Source organism: Vitis vinifera, chromosome 6, assembly GCF_030704535.1.
Source record: "Vitis vinifera cultivar Pinot Noir 40024 chromosome 6, ASM3070453v1".
Lineage (NCBI taxonomy): Eukaryota > Viridiplantae > Streptophyta > Magnoliopsida > Vitales > Vitaceae > Vitis > Vitis vinifera.
Genome location: NC_081810.1, coordinates 21972818 through 21979848, shown reverse-complemented (window position 1 = coordinate 21979848; position 7031 = coordinate 21972818).

The following is a 7031-nucleotide window of genomic DNA, read 5'->3' as shown; positions in this document are numbered from 1 at the left end:
TTCAAACATGTTTTTTGTTTTATTTATTGTAAAAAAACTTTTTTATTAACTTATTCTAATATTTTTTTTTATTTTTGAGAACAAAAACTATTTTCTAAAATTTAGTTCCCAAATACAATTTTTTATTTATGAAAATATCAAAAACTATTTTTCGTTTTAAAGAACAGCAACCAAATACACCTTTATAACTGAATTCTAACTTGTTTAATGTTAAGGAACTGGGCATATAATGATATTTGACAACATCTACCATGTAAAATAAAATATTGATATTCTTTATAGAAAGATATTTAATATTACCTTTAAGTTATTCTTCATAGAAAGTTAGCATGAATCATATCCTTGGAAATTACTTTTTCAGTTTTCAAGTCTCTTAAAAGGGAAAAGGTTCCGGTGAGTGCACATGACAGTTTCGAGGTTGTGTTCCTTGTACCATTGAGGCTTGCATTGAAATATATAGTTTTGGGCCAGATTCGTGCGTTAACAAATTAATATTTAAATTATTATTATTATTATTATTGTCAAAGCCATCTCATTTTAATTTCGTATTTTATACGAAATACAATTTCATTTTTGAATTTTTTTTTACACTTCTAACTTTACATATTGACATGTTTTTTTACGATTTTATTTTTTATTTTACCTTATTTATTAGCATAATTTTATTATTTTAAGATTATTAAATTATTGATAATTATTGTCAAGGGAAACTTTAATACCAACAACATTAGATAAAGAACACAAAAATAAAATAATTAATACAAAGATACACGAGGTTTTAATGTGGTTTAGTCAACCATGCCTACATTTATAGATGAATCTCATGTTTTCTCACTCTTTGTATTTATACCTTACCATAAACCTTTTTGCTCCGTCAAGTATCTCTCATTCTTCCTCACATTTCGTATAGTTTCTACAAGGTCATCTCCATTGTATGATTTTTTTCTCTTATAACCTAAAATATTTATATAGAGATATTTTTAATAACTCTCCTTATTTTATAAAAATATAAAAAATAAAAATCTAATATTACAATAATATATCAACTAAAAAAATAATCTATATAATATTCTTTACAAAAATGAATCCTCACTATTTAGGAATTTTGGACATTTCTCAACAATCTCCACCTTTAATCAAATTCCATCAAGTTAATTTTTCATCTTTCCATGACACAGGCTATTTGTATCATATCACCACAAGAGAGCAATCAACTCCACCTTCAACAACTAAAATTCTTTTTGTTTTCGTTTTGTGTGCTTTGTAATCTTTTGCTTTTCTAGAAATCTCTAACTTGAAGCTTTAATACAAATTTTTTGTGCAAGTGGAAGCTTTAATACAAATAAGGTTAATTAAAAAACACAAAAATAAGTATGTTGTGCCAATGAAATCTTTAACACAAGCGAGATTAATTCAATAACACAAAAATAAAATAATGACATATACGGTATACCAGGTTTGAACGCGATTCGATCAACCATACCTACGTCCACGTATGAGAGATAATTATTCCATTATACAATAGAGACTATTACAAAAGACAAAATCATATACAACTATTAGGTTTCCGAAACATTCCATGTTTCCACACTCCTTGTATCCATACCCTACCACAAGCCCTCTTGCTCCACTTAGTATCTCCCATTTTTTTCTCACATCTCTATCATTTCTCGTATAGTCTTTACGAGTTCATCTTCATCTCATGACTTTTTCCCTTCAGAGATATTTTCAACAACTTTTTTTATTCTATAATGAAATATAGTATTACAATAATATATCAACTTAGGAAATATTTTATACAATATTCTTTATAAAAAAAATCTTTACTATTAGGAATTTGTGACACTTCCCAACAATCTCTACCTTGGACCAAATTCCATGAAGTCAATCTTTAATCTCTCCATAGCACAATATCATATCACCATGAGAGAACAATTGAATCTACCTTTAATTGAAATTCTCGTGTGATTTGTAATCTTTTGTTTTTCCATAAATCTTCAACCCGAAACTCTAATACCAATTTGTTGTGCAAGTGGAAGCTTTAATGCCAACAATATTAGATTAAGAGCATAAAGATATTGCTCCGGTTGGACTTAGGTTGTATGAGTCCAATATTTGGCCCACTGTGTCAGGATTCGAGCTTAGAGAGGTCGTTCAGAGGATTTACGGACTTGCAGATGCCTAGGGGATGGGCAAACCATTGGCTTACAGCTTGATCGTGATTACTAAAATACTACACCACATGATTTGCTCTATCCTGCTACCATGGGGCGAACATTGAGATGAAGTCTCCTATTATGAGGCATTCCTCATGGACTTTCTTTTGACGGGGAGACGAATCCACTTAGGGTACCTGATAATGATGCACATGATCTCATGTTGCGAGAGCACGACCCGAGTACTCCCCTATGGCCGCTTCCTCACCAGAGTGTTCAAAGATATCGAGGTTGATGAACGCATGGGTGCACTTAGGTTTTACATATCATTTCATGCATCTTTGGAAAACTCGATTTATTTTTTAAAGTTACAATTTCATTAAAACCCGAGTTTCAAATGTACCTTAGGCAAAACGTTTCAAAATTGGCATATCAATTTACCTAAAGACCTTGCCTAAGTGTTAGAAAATAAAAGAACAGAAAAATATAAGTTTTTGGGACTGAAAGGTTGAACCGGTCGAGGCATTGGGCCAACTGGCTCAACTGTCCAAGGTACTGGTTGATCGATTCCCTTTGCCAGGTCGAGGAGTGCAAAAAACACACTCTTTCTCTCTTCCAATAGTCTTTCCCTCCCGATCGACCTCCGGTCAAGGTCTGGTTGAAGCAATAGTAAACTATCAAAGCATTAAATGCTCTAGCGACTAGTGATCCGGTCGACCCCTAGCTCGACTTGTTGAGGTTACTTTTTTATTTTTTTGGCTCCCGAGGTTAGAAACTTATAAATAGATAGTTCCACTTCATTTTTAAGATAAAAAAACACCTAAATTTTTTTGTCTACCCACTTGTTCTTGTCTTCAAAGCTCTTATTTATTTCTTGGTGCATTAAATCTCCACTTGCATATCTTTTAGTGCACCTTTGTAATTCATCCTAACCTTTGATTTGTATTTGAGCTATTATTGAGCTAGGTTGAGAAAAATTCATTCTTGTTAATTGAGTGTTAAAGCCTTCAAGTGAGTGAATCTTGAAAATAATGTGTAGGAGCCCATTAGAGTCGGAATACAAGTGTAAAGGAGATTAGAAGCTTGGTTGAAGCTTCAAGCTAGTAGAACCCTCACTCAGTTAAGAGATTGAGGAAAGTGGACGTAGGCAAGAAAGTGTTGAACCACTATAAAATTCGAGTTTGATTTCTCTAACTCTATTTCTATTTACTTGCTTCTATTGTGCTTAAATTTGTTGTGTTTAAAAATATTTTTTTAAAACCCAATTCACCCACCCCCCCTCCTCCTCCCACTCTTGGGTGTTTTTCTCATTTAAGATTGGCCATTATTTTCTCAGTTAAGTATCTTAACCATTTTCTAACCACCTTAAATGCAAGATGGCTTCTCCTAGGCCCCATAAGGAGTTTTCTATATCATTCATTTTTGCATTAAAAAGCCTACAATTGTCTCATTCAATTCTATCATTCTGGTCTCAAATTTGGTCAACATTTGAACTTTAGATACCTTATAATCGATTTCTCCCCCTCTAAAATCTCCTAAGCATACTTAGTAGATTCACATGCCATTATCCTCTTATCTTTATCTAGCGACATCACACAAAAAGATAACATTTTAGGCCTTTGAGCTAGTTAGATTAGCTTCATTTTCAACAATAGATCACTCATCATATCATTTAAGAACCATGATAGACTTATCTAAAGTGGAAGGCATATTAGGAGTTCTATTCACAAATAATGCTAAGTGACACTCCATCGATTAACTTCAAATATATTTTCATTTGAGATTTTCAATAAGCATAATTTGATTCATCAAAGAAGAGTGGTTTAGGCATCTCTTGACTATGATGAGCTATCATGAGAGACTTAAGGATCCAACCTTAGTTGTGAGTCTTGTGACATTGTTAAAGGGAACCTCTTTGACACCGATTAAAAGGAGTAACCAAGGTAGTTCACTATAGTCCTAGAGAGGGGATGAATATGACTATTAAAAAAATGACATTCAAATGAGCAATTTTAACGAACACTCAATAACCATATGCTAATTTATAAATAATAACAAAACAACCAAATATGAAAAAAAAAATATAATAAAATAAAATGAATAAGTGAGGAATGATTGTTGTCTCACAACATTAAGAATTATAATGATTTTGCCTACATTTACTCCTTATACTCTTAGCAATATTAATCCACTAACATATGAGCTTCCATTGTTAGCCCAAAACCATTACAACCTTGTATTAATGCGTAGCCTACACGGTAAGGAGGGCTAAGCTTCAAATACCAAACTTAGAGTACAAAACCCAACCAACAACTCTCAAACACAATAAAAAAATACAAAGAAATGAATGAAAGTTGAGGCTACCCCATATGAGCAACTAATGTTGAATCCACTCACCAATCAAGCCTTCTTCAATGCTCTTTTGTTTTATGCTTAAGAGGTTTCACCCTTGTATACTAACCATGTACAATACACTAAGACACGATTAAATTTATGAGTTTGAAATGCACTCAACTTCACCTCAAAGCATAAAATCTCTTAAATACCATGAAAAATGCACTCTAGGTTATAAGTTCGACAAGTTGTTATCTTTTCAATAAAATTATAGGAATCCTTAAATGTGAGAAACACAAAAAAGAAAAAAGGTCAAATGATGATAAATAAAACATTAAAGCAAAAGCCTTGGCTGATCAAATTTCTAATGGAGATCAATTGATTGCACTCAACGTATCATTTGTCAAAGACAAGCTAGCCGATCTTCCATAATGACAAAAATCTCCCTCGTGGACTTGTTTGAAAACTATTCTTGAAAAACAATTTTTCGATTTTTAGAATAGAAAACAAGTTTCTAACTTAAAAAATGTGTTTAACATATTTTTTTATAAAACAGTTTTTTAGGAATTTATTATGAAACATGTTGTTATTTGAGAATAAATTTGAGGTGTTTTTAGAGGTTTTTATTTTTATTTTATTTTATTGATATTCAAAGAGGTAATTGAAAATATTAAAAATACTTTAAGAACTTTTGACTTGTACATGAGTGCCCAATATTTTCATAGAGAATAATTTAAAAAAAATTATTTGTCTGATACAAGTTCTTAAATATAATTTTTTTTTATTAAAAATAAGTAAGTGTCGTTTTTAAGAATTGCCCATAAAAATTATTATTGGAAAATTGTTTTCGCATATGTTATCAAACATATTCTACCTTTTGACCTCAAAACCAAGTTTTAACCTAAGAACAAGCTAAATATTATCAAACACACTAAAATGCCCATGCAAAGGTAAAAAACTATACCTTTAAACACATGAATGAACTCCAAAAACTTCAATAAATTGTCCAAAAATTCCATCCAAATGTGTAACTTGTTTAGGGTTTTTAGCCATCAACAACTCAACACTAAGCTATCCAAGCCCATGAAATTACTAACCTTATAGGCTTTGTTATCTCTACACTCCTTGATGGGATGGTTTACAATATGGGCTACAAAGGATACTTGTAGCCTCCATTGACCATGGTTAGGTCAACCATGTCAATCCTACTATGGTTAGGTTGCCAACCACCACTATATGATGGTTACTTACTCTAGACATGGACGATGACAATTTCTTTATAAGACTAGTGTATTTTGCCTTAAAACTCTATAAGAAGTTAAAGATTAGTTCTAACATGTATGTATTATTAACTCTCCTATTTAAGATGCAATCAATGCCTAATCCAATAAAAGAAAGGTCTTGAGGAGTGGGTCGCTCTAGAGGTTCAAGAAATGAGGAATTAGGGTGTTGAGAAAAACATAATTTTGGATAGGAACTTACTAAATGGTACAACCTACTTCCTAGTTGCCTTGGGGCCCTTTGCAAGTGCACCATTCCTAAAATGATTTGACAATCTATGGTATCATCCCATATTTAGTGAAACTAAATGGGGATTTAGTATGAGATGTCGTTAAGGAGAGTCAATGAAAGGGCCATGGTAAGGTGATTCGATTTAGTTCTTTCAAAACACATATAAAACTTTATCCTAATTCCCATAAATTGTAACTATTATTTGTTTCTTTAGATGAAGTCATTAAAAATTCCAATCATTAGCAAAATTGACAAAAGTCAATTCAAATTATATGTTAAAACCTTCAAAAGAAACTAAATATCTAATGTCTAAATAGAATCATGATATCGTGAATTCCTAATCATTTGTCATATGTAAAAATAAGACTATAAAATATCGGGCAACATAAAATAACCATTTTCTTCCTTGTTTTCAAACAAAGTTAAATAGTTTTGAAAAATAAATAAAAATTAATATCTTAATCATATTAAGAATAACACTGACATAAGGTTGGTTATAGTTCTTAATAGTTGTGTTAAAGGCTTTAAATCAAATTGTACTTCTATCCTAACATGGAGAAGGATATTGGAATTACATTTTTAGCTTTAAAAAATATGCATTATTTTGATAATTTTTTAGAATGTAGAAAACAAATTTTAAGAAATGGATGCAAAATACGTGAATAACATGATCAATAATTAAATTGAAGATATCACTAATTCTAATGAATAACTCGAAAATCATAGATGATAAGACAATTTCAAAAATTTATTAGTACATCACAAAAATGGTGTCTATAAAAACAAATACTTTGGTCACTATTTACATAAAAATTTGTTCGAAAATACACAAAACAAAATTTGCTAATAAAAAAAAATAAATGACCACCAAATCGGTATTGTCAAAACATCTCCAACCACTTAACAACAATACATTAAAAAAAAATACTATTTATGCAACACATTAATTTCGATTATTATAATTTTAGCATTTGAAAATTAATTTCCATAATAAATACCAAAAAAGAAAAAAAAAAGTAATTGACTAAT